The sequence below is a fragment of the Arvicola amphibius genome, chromosome 7 (genome assembly GCF_903992535.2).
Source record: "Arvicola amphibius chromosome 7, mArvAmp1.2, whole genome shotgun sequence".
In the NCBI taxonomy this organism is placed as follows: Eukaryota; Metazoa; Chordata; class Mammalia; order Rodentia; family Cricetidae; genus Arvicola; species Arvicola amphibius.
In genome coordinates, this window is record NC_052053.1 from 122,735,722 (window position 1) to 122,750,139 (window position 14,418).

The window sequence follows — 14,418 nt, forward strand, 5'->3', positions numbered from 1 at the left end:
GTGGCTCACAATCATCCATAATGACATTTGGTGCCCTCTTCTGGCTTGCAGGTGGACATGGAGGCAGAAGTCTATACATAATAAATAAACCTTAAAAAACAAAAAAACAGGGTTTTTCATGACAGTGAGACATGTTTGTTCCTGACAGCACCAATTTACTTCAAAAAAGAATGATGATCATTGAAGAGCTGCCATACGGAGTTTGCTTTCTATGTGGCAAGACTAGCCATCTGGGCAAGAAATTTCCCTTTCCTCTAATGCTGACTGTATACTGCCAAACTGGACAAGCAGGACACAAAAGAAGGCAACTTCCAAACTTTGCCAAGACAAGGTAGAACAGTCCTTCAAAATTCCTGCTTCATAGAAAAGTCTGTCAAATGTTCCAGGCCTGTAGGCTAAAGATGGATGCCCCAATGTTGCAGAGGAACCTTGGGTAAAACTGTTCAGGCAGCCAGCTGCTACTGTTGTTTCTACTGTAGTTTTAGAAGTTGTTTGCTCTGTACTTCCTGTTTACTCAGGTAATATATTCTTCTCCAGTTTCTGATGGAATTGAAGATGAGTTAGTTATAGTATTTCTTGTTACCAAATTCAGAAAAGAACTCACAAAAGATGTATAAAGTGTTTAAGTTTGCGAGACATAAATGCTTAAATATTAGAAAATGTTTTGAGGTCTAAAAATAGTTTTAGAATGGTAATACAAGTTATGATAGGAAATGGTAGATAATAGAGTATTTTCTTCAAATATGCCAAATACAAACGGACTGGTCACTGTGAATGTAATTCTTACCTGATAATTGTTCTTATTGTATATAATTTTACTGTGTTAGAATTACAACCTTTTTATTTGGACAAAAAGGGGGAAATGTGGGATATTTGTATACTGTGTAAAGATACATTGCTGTGATTGGTTTAATAAAGAGCTGAATAGCTATTAGCTAGGCAGGAGGTATAGGTGGGACTTCTGGGCATAGAGAGGGAGTAGGAGGAGACAATGAAGATGCAGGGAGATGCCAAGTAGACATAGAAGGAGTCAGACATACAGAGTGAAAGAAAGGTAAAATATAAATTAATAGAAACGGGTTAGTTTTAAGTCGTAAGAGCTAGTTAGGAACAAGCCTAAACTATAGGTCGAGCTTTTATAATTAATAATAATAACTCTGTGTTATTATTTGGGAGCTGCTGGTGGGACAGAGAAAGACTTGTTAAACGTGCCCCCACCCCACTCCTACACACACACACAGGTTTCTTTGTAGCCCTGGGTACCCTGGAATTCATTTTGCAGACCAGGCTGGCCTCGAACTCAGATCACCTGCCTGCTTATGCCTCCTGAGTGTTGGGATTAAAGGCATGCACCACCATCACCCAATAGTCTTGTGAAACCTTAAAAGAGAATTTTTTTTTAAAGGACTGGGAATATAGCTCAAAGTGTCTGTCTCTCCTTTCCGTTTTGATTCCTAATACTTTGTAAATGGGACATGGTGGTGCATGCCCGGGCTTTACTAGATGATGTGTCCCAAAAGGAAGAATGGGTAAGAAATGTATGGGAAAAAAAAGATGGAATCGGTAAGTGTAATATGCTGTTAATAGTTGTGTCAGCTAAACCTTAGAGAGGCCTAGACTATGGTTTTACTTAATTATTGAGTAAGGTATTTTTTAGGCTTGCTTGGTATTTGTTTTGTAGCTCAGATTGGTGTTGAACTCCATAAAGCGCTGCCTCAGGCCTTCCACCTTCTGGGATTACAGACGTGTACCACCATACATAGCTTTTCTCATAGTAACATTTCTCATGTTGCTTTTTTCCAGGACCGTTTAAATGGAACTAGCCACACATAAGCTCACATGTTTAGAAGTGGGGGGTAACAGTGGAGGAGTCTTATTTGCTGTTTATTGCTGTGAAGAGACACCATGACTATGGCAACTCTTTAGAAGAAAGCATTTAATTGGGGAGTTGTTTATAGTTTTGGAGTTAGTCTGTTGTCACCATGGTGGGAAGCATGGTGCTGGAAAAGTAGCTGAGAGCCATATCCGTCCTGATCTGCATGCAGGTGAAAAAGAGAGGCAGGCACTAGGCCTGATGTGGTCTTTTGAGACCACCACAGCCCACCCCCATTGACATATCTCCTCCAACAAGACCACACTCCTTCCAACAGGGTCACACCTAATCCTCCAACCAGTTCACCAGCTGGGGACTCAGTATGTAAACATGAATTTAAGGGAGCCATTCTCATTCGAACCACTACAAGTAGGAGCCAGATTCTGTACTACCACTGTATTTGTGTGCCTTTGTAGTTTGCACATATTGTTACCCCTTCTGTGGGTTTTTGTTTTTTGAGACAGATTTTCTCTGTGTAGCCCTGGCTTGTCTGTACCTTGCTCTATAGGCTGGCCTCGAACAGAGAGAGATTCACCTGCTTCTGCCCCCCCCCCCCCCCGCCACCCAGTGCCGGGGTTAAAGGTGTGATTAGCCCCTTTATTACCTTTCATAAAAGGTTTTCAGTTTTAATTTTGTTGTCTTTTTCCTCTAGTAGGCTGGTTATAAGTTCTTTGAAAGGATCAGATGTTTTATTTCACTTGGATATCCACTGAGAGGGCAAGGACCTAGCACATTATAGGCATTTGCTAAGTAATTGTTAATGAGTAGAGTTGCACAAGATCTTTTTCCCTTCAAAATGAGTAACTCTTGCCGGGCGGTGGTGGCGCACGCCTTTAATCCCAGCACTCGGGAGGCAGAGGCAGGTGGATCTCTGTGAGTTAGAGGCTCTAAAAAAGGACAGGCTCTAAAAAAGCTGCAGAGAAACCCTGTCTTGAAAAACCAAAAAAAAAAAAAAAAAAAAAAAAAAAAGAGTAACTCTTGGGGCTGGAGAGATGGCTCAGTGGTTAGGAGCATTGCCTGCTCTTCCAAAGGTCCTGAGTTCAATTCCCAGCAACCACATGGTGGCTCACAGCCATCTGTAATGAGGTCTGGTGCCCTCTTCAGGCATGCACACAGACAGAATATTGTATACATACATACATACATACATACATACATACATACATATTTTAAAAAATGAGTAACTCTTGAGGTGCTTTCATGAGTACAGGTGGTGCTTAGCTCAACTGAAAGTATTCCATGTTGTTTTCAACTTTGTTTTAAAAAATTGTTTTAAAAAAGTACAGCCTACCAGGTGTATTGGCGCACACCTTTAATCCTGGGGTGGGGTGTGTGGGTTAGGGTGGTGAAGGGCAGGTGGATTTCTATAGGTTTGAGGCCAGCCTGGTCTACAGAGCAAGGTACATGAAAGCCAGGGCTACATATAGAAACCCTGTCTCAAAAAACCAGAAGGAAAAAAAATAATGTGAAAAAAGATCTGGGGCTGTTGCTCAGCGATAGAGCCCTAGCCTAGCATTTGGGAGGGCTTCGATTCAGTAGCTAGCTCTGCCCCATCCTTTGCAAGAAAAAGTACATTCAGGAAAATACAAATTAAAACACGTTGTAATTTTGAAGCTGGAATACAGCTGAGTTAGTAAAGTGCTTGTCTGTCATTTGCAAAGCCCTGGACTCAGTCTTCAGTACTTCATGAACTGGGTGTGATGCCACCCAGGTCTGTAATTTTAGTACTAGAGAGATAGAGGCAGGAGACATCTACATAGTGAGTTTGAGTCTAGATGATATCCTATCTCAAAAAATTATATATATTAAAAAAAAGGCAGCCCCTTTGAGCGGTGAGGTTGTTGGCAGCTCCCAACCCCCTTTTCTTTTTCTTACTCACTAAAAATGGCCCAACAAATACAATGGAATAGATATTTGCTTTTATCACCATTATTTCTTTTTTTTTTTTTTCATTTCCTTATTTTTTGGAGGTGTCGGTTGGTTTTTGAGACAGGGTTTCTCTGTGTAGCTTTGGCTGTTGTGAAACTCTTTTGTAGGCTAGCCTGGTCTCCATAGAGCCAGCTGCCTCTGCTCCTGAGTGCTGGGGTTAAAGAAGAACGCTACTACTGTCCATCCATCTTCTCTTCTTTATTGAACCAGAGTTTTACTGTGTAGCCCAGACTGCCTTTGAATTTAATAATATAGCCTAGGATAGCCTTGAGCTCATGGCAGTCCTCTTGCTTCATTCAGGCTTTCTGAGTGCTAGGATTACAGGTGTGAGTCGCCATATTGGCATGTATATATGATTTTCTTGGTGGCTGTCCTGTAGATTACATTAACACTTTAATTTAGGACAATCCAGCTTTAATTAATACTGGTTTAATTAAAATTGAATATAAAATGTTCCTCTAAAGCTTTTATTTTCTACTTTGTTCTTTGTGCTGTTCTTCAACAATTTACGTATGTTCGATGTATACCCAAACAATGCAGATTTCTAATTATTGTTTAATGAACGTGCTTCTTAAATCAGGAAGAAAAACAACTCAACTCTTTTCAATTTATCTCTCACTAGATTGCTCAGACTGACCTTGAATTTAACTCAGTAACTTGTTTGGCCTCAGATTCACCATCATCCCTTTCCTTCTCTCAAGTATTCAGATTGCAGACATGTACCAGTACACTCAGCTTCTCTTCCATAGTTACCAGTTTGGATATGGATATTTCTCTCTCTCTCTCTGTCTCTGTCTCTCTGTCTCTCTGTTTCTCTCTCTCTGTCTCTGTCTCTGTCTCTCTCTTTTTTTCTAAGACCAAAGTTTCTCTGTGTAATAGCCTTGACTGTCCTGGAATTTTTTGTAGAGCAGATTGGCTTCAGACTCAGAGATTCGCCTGCCTGTGTCTCTCAAGTGCTGGGATTAAAGGTGTGTACCACCACCACCCAGCCCAAATTATTTTTCTTTGTAACTGTGTGCATGTATGACGTGTGTGTGTGTGTGTTTGTGTGTTGAGTGCAACATGTATGTATAGGTCAGAGGCAAATTTATGGATGGAATTTGTTTTCTCAATGCATACTGATGTGGGTTCTGGGAGATGAAATGTGGTCACCTTTACTTAGGCAGCAGTCTCTCCATCCCTAGGCAGTCTTTCTTTATTTTCATATTAGGCCAGGGCTTGAATCTACTCTGGGCAAGCAGGCAAGTTTTTCTTTCAGCAATTTGAATTCAGCACACTTCCTTCATTGTTTCCAATGGGAAATTCAGCTGTGATGAGTCACTTTTCTTTGGATGTTTTCATGATTTTTCTGTTTTTCACGACTTCTGACAGTTTGATTATGGTGTGTTGTGTTGTTAATCTCTGAGTTTATTTTATTTGTAATTCATGGAGCAACTGTTTTTCATCACATTTAGTAGAGCTTCTGAGTTTGTAAAAGTCGTTATTCTGCTGTATCTTTATTCATATTTATTGACTTCTTTAGTTGTATTCTACAGGTTTCTGTGGATTAATTTTTCTTCAATTGTTTGATTCTCAGTACAAAATTTCAAATTGTCTGATTCCTTCTGTCTGCTTATATCTGCTCTTGAGTCAATTTATTGAGTTTTTCATTTCTATCACTTTTCTTCCTCTTTCTTTTCTGAAGACAGTGCTTCAAATATTATAGGCTGCCCTGGAACTCACTCGTTTCCGATTTGTGTGGATCCTGAGATTTTGCTGTAGTGAAAGTTTAGGTTTTTCTCTGGTCTTTCTTTACCAAGTACTATATGTGACATAGTCTTATAGAATTCCAGAATATGTTCCAGTATTTAAAAATCTCTACACCTATCTCATTGGTTTTAAGCTTTTTACTTACTTGTTTTTCTCTAAAATCAATGATTTCAAGTAGCTAAGATGTCCAACAATTGAGGCAAAGCAAGCAAGCAAACAAACAGCAGACTTGTTTGCATTAGACTAGTTCAGCATCTACGTAAGGATGCTGGTAGAGTTTTCAGGAGTACAGAAGGCATGTCAAATGGTGGCAGAACTTTGGGAATGAGAGTTTTGGAGACAACGTTGAATTGGGTAAAATTCAGGCTGACTTCCCTCACCATCCCTCTCCCTTCCACATTTCTCTCGCCTGTGCCCTCCTGCTTGGAAGGGTTCCAGGCCTCTTCTGTCCCATCTACTGGCTTCTGATTTTAACTGTGATTGCTGCTTAGTGGTTTTCATAGCTTCGTGTGGAGTGTCGCTAGGTTGCCGTATTTACCAATGTACAGCCCCTTGTTTTAAACACCCCTGGATTGCTTCAGTCCTTTGGTTAATTTCCATAGTACAGGAGTAATTAGTTCATTTTTATTCTTTTTTTAAAAAAAATATTTATTTGTTTATTATGTATACAATATTCTGTCTGTGTGTATGCCTGCAGGCCAGAAGAGGGCACCAGACCCCACTACAGATGGTTGTCAGCCACCATGTGGTTGCTGGGAATTGAACTCAGGACCTTTGGAAGAGCAGGCAGTGCTCTTAACCTCTGAGCCATCTCTCCAGCTCCCATTTTTATTCTTTTGCTAGTGTTCTTACTGCTTGTATGGAGCACTGAATTTCAGGTTTTTTGTTTTGTTTTTTGAAAGGGATTCTCTGTAGCTTTTGGAGCCTATTCTGAAACTTGCTCTGTAGACCAAGCTGGCCTCAAACTCACAGAAGTCCTCGTGCCTCTGCTTCCCGAGTGCTGGGATTAACATGTGCCATCACCGCCTGGCTCTTTTTTTTTTTTTTTATTTGAATTTCAGTTTTTTTTTAACTGCAATTTCTACTGACATTTCTAGTGTTACTGTGAAACTAGGATCTGTAATAACACCAGCCCTTAATAAGTGATGCAAGAGTTTCTTCAAGTTTAGAGGGCTCAGACAAACTTAGGGGTTTTGTATTCTTTGTTGGAATGGTCAATCATGAGGCCACACGAGATAATAGGAGAGTTAAAAACAGTTTATTTTAAGGCCCAACATACAGAAGTGCTTTTCAGGGTTCTCCAGGATAGTTAAGAGGCAAAGGATAGAAAGGGAGGTCAGAACGTTTGCGGGGGTTTTTTGTTTTGTTTTGTTTTTCGAGACAGTGTTTCTCTGAGTAGCCCTGGGTATCCTAGAACTCGCTCTGTAGACCAGGCTGGCCTTGAACTCACAGAGATCCACCAACCTCTGCCTCCCGGGTGCTGGGATTAAAGGCATGCGCCGTCACCACCATCTGACTGTTGTGGTTTTTTTATAGAAGGGCATAGGTTGGGACTGGTTGAGTAATTTGGGGGAGGTTCTACAGAATGGGTTAACTGATTTCTGGCTCTAGGGGGATTAAGGCCTCGTTGTCAGGCCCTGGGAATTACAGGCAAAAAATGAGGACTGTATAGTTTGTGTAGCAAGAAAGGCAGGCTCCCTACTGAGTCTTGTAAGAATTGGCTAGTTCTGAGAGGTCCAGTCTCCCTAACCAGAAAGGTTTTAAGATGTCAAAACACAACATGCAGGAAAAAGAAGACATATACTGGGGCTGGAAGAGTTTCGTGTTAATCATCCCACATGCTTCGTCCATTTTTCGAGGTTCCAGTTACTTCCCCTTCCCATGTGAATCCTAACCTTGGTTTAACAGATCTTCCCAAGTTGAGAATTTTATTTTGATTAGAGTTGGGATTAAATTTTGATTTAATTTTGATCTGCTACTCTTCTGACTATTCCGATCCTGGCTGTCTTTGGTGTCATCTTGCTATAGGAGAGAAGTATCTGAAAAATAACTGAAGAATTTTCTGACCTTCTACTTTTCTTTTTTTTTTTAAATATTTATTTATTTATTATGTATACAATATTCTGTCTGTGTGTATGTTTGCAGGCCAGAAGAGGGCACCAGACCTCATTACAGATGGTTGTGAGCCACCATGTGGTTGCTGGGAATTGAACTCAGGACCTTTGGAAGAGCAGGCAATGCTCTTAACCACTGAGCTATCTCTCCAGCCCTGACCTTCTACTTTTCTTGTTACTTTTTTTTAATGGGTTGTCTTTTACAAAACTAATTTTTCATGGTTCTCTGCAATTACTGTTTTCCTCATACTTCAAAAATGCTTTTGTATTTTTCATTTTCTAGTGAAGAGGTTAGCAAAATATGGCTTGCAAACTTAACTCTTTTTAGAACCTACTTGGATTTTTAGTAACTATTTTTTTAAAAAATTTAAAAAATTTAAAATTTTTTAAGTGTGTGTGTGTGTGTGTGTGTGTGTGTGTGTGTTGGGGCCGGAGGTCCTCTTGGGGAGCTAGAGTTATAGAGCCACCATAGGTGGGTAATGTGAACTGAACTTGGAAGCAAATGCTCTTAACTGCTGAGCCATCTTCCTCCTTTCTATTTAAAGAGATGTATAACGAAAACAAGAGGACTGAAACAAAAATTATTTACCAAAAGGAGTTGTCAGCTTTTGTCTTCTACTGGGATATTTGGGTTACCACATGGGGAAGTTTTATTGGTTATATTTCTGCTTTTGCTTTTAGTACCATCACTACCATTGATGGCGTTTGGCAGCCGGGATGCCAGGTTGTTGGCGACCTCACTTCATTTTAAAGTCTGCTTTCTTAAACCATTTTCACCAGCGGTTACAAACTGGGCATCTTCTCTTACCGTAGCTGAGATACCATTTGGCACGTGTGTTTGTTGGGCTTTAATACAGGATGGGCAAAAAGTTCAGTTGGCCACATTTCGGAACTTGGAGTTAGCATAGATTTAGAGATGCCCTAATTTGGAATCAAGGCTTATGCCCTTAAGTCTGTGTTTTGAGTAAACATCAGGTGAAGGTGACTTCGGGAGGCAGGCAGCTCGGTTGAGAATCAGGCAGTTCCTGAAGGAAGAGAACTGACAGCTGAGAGCTGTTTGCTTTCCTGTACCACTCCCAACAGCTGGACAATAAATAAATCATTCCAGAAGGGAGATAGGTTAATATATCACTGTGACTGCTAGATTCACTTTCATTTAAGAAAACAAAAACAAACAGTGATTAGCTCCCCTCTCCCTTCTGTCCCTTTCTCCTCCTTTCCTTTGACCTCCTTTTTGATGCTGGGGATTGAATCTAGGACCTTATGCTGAGAAGTGCCCTACCATTGAGCTTTATTTCAGTCCTTCTTGTTTTGAGATAGGGTGCCACTAAGGCTAAACTTAGTGAAGCCCTGACAGGCCTAAACTCTGATAATTCTGCAGAACTTCTTCAGTCTGTAGTTAGTTAGGGGCCTCTATTACCAGGTGTGGTCTTTTTTTTTTTTTTTTTTTTTTGAGACAGCCCCTCTAACCATATTTGTTTGCTTTTTGATCTTTCTGCTTTAGCCTGGGATTAGAGGCATCTATGATTATGTCTGATTTTCTTCTTCTTTAATGAATTAATACTTCTAAAGAGAAAGCTGTAGAATGTAATTCTCTCAAGTTGTATGTTTTTCTTTTTTTTTTTGAGAAATACTTAATGGCAGGGCATGTTGGTGCCCACTTTTAATTCCATCACTTGGGAGGCAGAGGCAGGTAGATCGTAGAATTTGAGGCTTTGGTCTACAAAGGTAAGTTCCAGGACGGCCAGGGCTACAAAGAGAAACCCTGGCCCCAAAAATACAAAGAAAAAAGATTGAAACTCACACAGGCATAGAGTTTTATATATATATTTAAATTTACTTATTGTACATGCGTGTACAGGGGTGTGTATGTATGTCAGTGTCTGTCAAAGGACAACTCTCCTGCTCTTGGAATCTTGGGATCAGGCCTGCTCACAGATAACTTTACTTGCTGAGCTCTGTCTTCTTTGCTTTTAAGTTGTATACCGTCAAGATGGGTGGGTGGTATTATTAAGACATTTTGAAAAGACTGTTTTGATTTTAATGTATATAAATGAATTAACCATTCAGCATTGAAAATGTCACAATACAATCTTAAAATAATTGTAGAAATTGAATTTAGTTAGCATATCATTAGATTTTTTATGTATATTTATTTGTTTATGTATGTATTCATGCATGTGCTATGGTGAGTGGTGTGTGTGTTTGTATGTGTGTGTGAGATAGATAAAAGACAATCTGGGAGTTGGTACTTTCCTTCCACCATGGGTTCATGTACCAAACTCGGACAGGCGTGTTGTTAACATATCTTAAAAGACATTCGATTCAGTTTTCACATTTAACAAGTGAAGAAGCCAAGAAAGGCAAATGGGCATTTATAAATTTCGCTAGTGATAAATAGGGATTCGAATATATATCTGTCTAGATGTCCAGGTTAGTGTTCTTGGATCAGTATCTTATCTCTTCTCTTGATTTTCTTTAATTCCTAAGAAAAGAGTATTAGAGTTCTAAAATTGAGTAATTTTTTTAAAATGACTTTTTGGAATCATTTTGTTCCTAGGAACAATGTTAAATAGTATCTAGATACTTTAATACCAACAAGTAGTTTAGGGAGGGATAGCATTTTGGATAGATGGGTCTAATTTATTTTTAACTTTCCAGGAAGATGATTTCACAGTTAACTTTGGAAACTTCTCCTAATGACTATAAGTTGTCAAGTAATGGAAACTCTTCACAAATATATGCTAGACTTAAGTCAGTATTATAGTTCCAGCAGTGGATTATCTGCCCTGCAGATCATCTTTATCATTACTGTTGCTTGCATCAGTTTGCATTTGCACTTAATGTTCATGTTAGGTAATAGTAATTTGATTGTTGAGGGCTAATATTAAGGATAATAATAGAGGTAATTTTAAGATAAATATTAAATATTTCTAATGTGAAATAATTGTTTTATAATAAAAGGCAGGAAAATTACATGTTTTTTTATGAGTTACTCAGAAGTCCAAACATTCTAACCTTAGAAGAATCATTGTTACTGTTTGATTTTTGCTCTCTCAGATAGGGTCTGGTTTGTCCATGAAGCCCAATTTGGTCTTGAACTCATGATTCCCTTGTATCTCTAGGAATGGGATTACATGCATATGTTCCCGTAACCTGTTAAAATTTGCCACAATTCTAAATGCACAGTTCAGTGTACATTTAGTGTTAAGTATTTAATCTTGTTACACAACCAGTTCCTAGAATGTTTCCTCTTTCTCCCCAACTCCTGCTATCCCTCATTCTACTTTCTGTTTCTAAATTATCTTTTAATGTGCTGGGTCATCATACAAGTGGAATGGTATTTTTCTTTTGACTCCCCCTCTTATACTGTCCTCAAGGTTCAACCATGTGTTGTATCATATGCCAAAGTTTCCTTTTATTACTGTATTCCCTATCTCCCTCACTCCGTGCTTTGCACACGTGTGTGACTGACAATTTCTCATGTAGTCCAGGCTGGCCTTGAATTGACTATGTAGCTGAGGATGATCTTGAGCTTCAGATTCTCTTTCTTTGCAAGTGCCAGGGTCATAGACCCGTGCTACCATACTGGAATAATATTTCTCTCTCTCTCTGTGTGTGTGTGTGTGTGTGTGTGTGTGTGAGACACATACATGAATTTTTTGCTTGTCTTTTAATCTGTTGATAGATATTTGGCTTCTACTTCTTAGCCTTTGTGAATAGTGCGTATGTTAACTTGTGCAGATTCTGAGACTATGTTTTCAGTTCTGGATTAAGACAAGAGATCAAATGGTAGTTGTTTTGTTTTGTTTTTCATGACAGGGTTTCTCTGTGTAATAGTCTTTTTTAATATTTCTTATGGTTTATTTAACTATGTGCATTGGTGTGAAGGTGTCAGATCCCCTGGAACTGGATTTTTAGACAGTTGTGAGCTGCCAGGTGGGTGCTGGGAATTGAACCCGGGTTCTCTGGAAGGGCAGTCAAGCTCTTAACTGCTGAGTCATCTCTCCAGCCCCTGTGTAATAGTCTTACTGTCCTGGAACTTGCTTTGTAGACCAGGCTGGCCTCAAACTACAGAGATCTGTCTGCCTCTGCCTCCTGAGTGCTGGGGTTACAGGTGTGTGCCATCACTACCTAGCATGTACCTATAATTTTAATTCTCTGGAGGTTGGAGTAGGAATATCTCAAATTCAAGGCCATCCTGGACATTGGACATTAGCAAGAAACTCTTTTAAAAAGAGTCACGTGACCAGGTCACCCTGTCTGCCAACATGGCCATTCAGCCTAATGTGGGAAGTGACTTGTTGGGTCCTGTGAGCAGAGAAATGTGCTGTGATCACTGAGTTTGCTCAGATTCATCAGGCCAAGGGAATCCAGATCAAGGTGCCAAGAAAAAAAGGACTTGCAAAAAGTGACTGAGAACTTGTCTGAGCAAGAGGAGAAAAAGGCTGAACAGAAAGAGAAGGAAACCCTGGCCTCAGAAGACTACTAGCCTTTGACTGCTGCACTTGGTGAGATCTGCAAGGAAGAACTACGAAGTGCTGAAAGGCCTGTCAGCTTCTGGTCTGTGCTCCATCTGATTTGTTCTGGAAGTTCCTGGCCTCCAGTCTGTGCTTACCAATGATTCTTCTGCTTGGACTGTAGGGCCAAAATCAGCTCAGTGGTGTGGCACATCTTGTATAGCCCAACTAGGCAGATGCCCGGATGCTGATGTACCAACAACGAAAGGCATCTGAGTGTTCTGATGTTATTTACTTGGACCCCTGTGACAGTCTCACCCCCTGACTGGATGCAGCAGTGCAGGCTGTGAATGGAGGACTTCTGTGTGACACCTGCATGGACATGGCAGTATTGTCAGGGAATAGCAGAGAGATGTGCTATTGCAAGTATGGGGCCATGTATGGCCCTCAAGAGCTGGGCCTGCAATGAAATGGCCCTGAGAATTGTTCTGCATAGCGCGCATGTGCACTCCAACTTCTACCAATGCTGCTACTCAGCATCAGCGCTGACTTCTTTCTTTGTCTCGTTTTTTGGGCTCATTTTCACAGGCCAGGCCTAGGTTAAGTCATCAGCAAGCAGGGCCTGGTGTTCCAGTGTGTGGTTGCGGAGCCTTCTACCTGCAATGCCTTGGCAAAGTGTCAGGAGACCCTGTTGGCAAGGTCAAGTTTTCTGTGGCCTGTGGTCCTCCAGTGACCTGCGTGTGACTCATTGTGGACAGCAACACCAGCTTGGATGCCTCATGTGGGCAGAGGCCATCCATGACCTAGACAGTGACCTCTAACCCTGGCTGCATCCATCCATACCTTCAAGCAGATTCAAGGTGTTCTGAGTGTTGGTGGTAAGGAACTTCCTGATGTCCCTTTCTACTATGTACTGGACCAACTGAGCAGCACCTCCCACTGCAACACACACTGCTGTCTGCAGCTTTGGTCAGCTTGCTTTCACACTGAATCTTTCATCTTTCTCTCCCATGCCTGTAAGGATGCAGGAAAGATAGATGCCTCCCCTGACCCCCTGACCCTACCCACTCTGCCAGCTCTCTGGAACATCATGTTGGGAAGACTGTCTACTTGAAACGGAAGTGGCTGTCAGAAACCAGCTCAGCATTCCAAATTCTCTCTGTAAAGCCCAGATTGAAGGCCAACTTCAACATCCGGGAAGACTCGAACCCCAGCTCCAGCCAGCAAGGACTCAAGCACTTCCAGACCAATTCAGAAAGCCACCTGGGGTACCCAACCCAGTGCCCAGCCAGGGGGCAAGGCAGCAAGTAAAGATATGAAGGAGAGGCAAGCGGAGGTTGCTACAGAATAAGTGGAAGGAGCCAGCTGAGGACCAGCCCAGTGGGCAGCTGCTTGAAGACATTTCCATGCAAACAATTCAAGGAGGGCACCTGTCAGCGAGTGGACCAGTGCCGTACTCACACAGTCCTGAAGCACCCGTGGCCTCTGCTAGTACTCCCTTCTCCCTCCTCCCCCTTCACACAGACCACCACCAAGATCTCCCCTGGACCAGAGGCTGCTGATGAAGCCACTTCTGGGCCAGGTGCGGACTGAGACAATAAAGAGATGTTGTCTTCAAAACAAAACAAAACAAAAAATCAGAGAGAGGGCTGGAGAGATGGCTCAGAGGTTAAGAGCATTGCCTGCTCTTCCAAAGGTCCTGAGTTCAATTCCCAGCAACCACATGGTGGCTCACAACCATCTGTAAAGGGGTCTGGTGCCCTCTTCTGGCCTGCAGATATACACACAGACAGAATATTGTATACATAATAAATAAATAAATAAATATTTAAATATTTAAATATTTAAAAAAACCAGAGAGAAAAGATAAGGGCTGCTGAAGTAGTTTCTGGGTTTACACCCCCCCAAAGATTCATAAAATAAAAATTAATTTTTAAGCAGTTTGAGATAGTTAGAAAGGACTGGTGAGTTGTGGTAAAGTTACTTGCTAACCTGAGTTTGATCGCCAGGATCTTCATGGTAGAAGGCACGAACCAACTCCCTCAGGTTGTCCTCTGACTACCACAGCTGTCTTGTACTGCTTGTGCACTCTCTCATATATAGGAAATAAATAAATGCAACCAAAAAAAGAGTTGGATAACGTCTTGTAGGACTTTTCTAAATGGTTGTTCAAATGATTAAGTTTGTTATTCTTGAAGTGGTACAAGTTCAGTGAGAACAGTGCACTCCATAAAAGTTTGTTTCTCAGTGGTTTTAATTAGTGGTTATTTTACTTGAGGTATTTTAAAGCCAT

At 40.9% G+C, this 14,418-nt stretch overlaps 1 protein-coding gene and 1 pseudogene across 3 annotated transcripts in view; both read left to right on the forward strand.

Moving 5' to 3' along the window:
- The window catches only part of Strn3 (striatin 3), an 86,792-nt gene that overhangs the window by 10,304 nt on the left and 62,070 nt on the right, over positions 1–14,418 (forward strand). The window lies entirely within an intron of this gene.
- LOC119818773 lies at positions 1,476–13,718 on the forward strand (annotated as a pseudogene).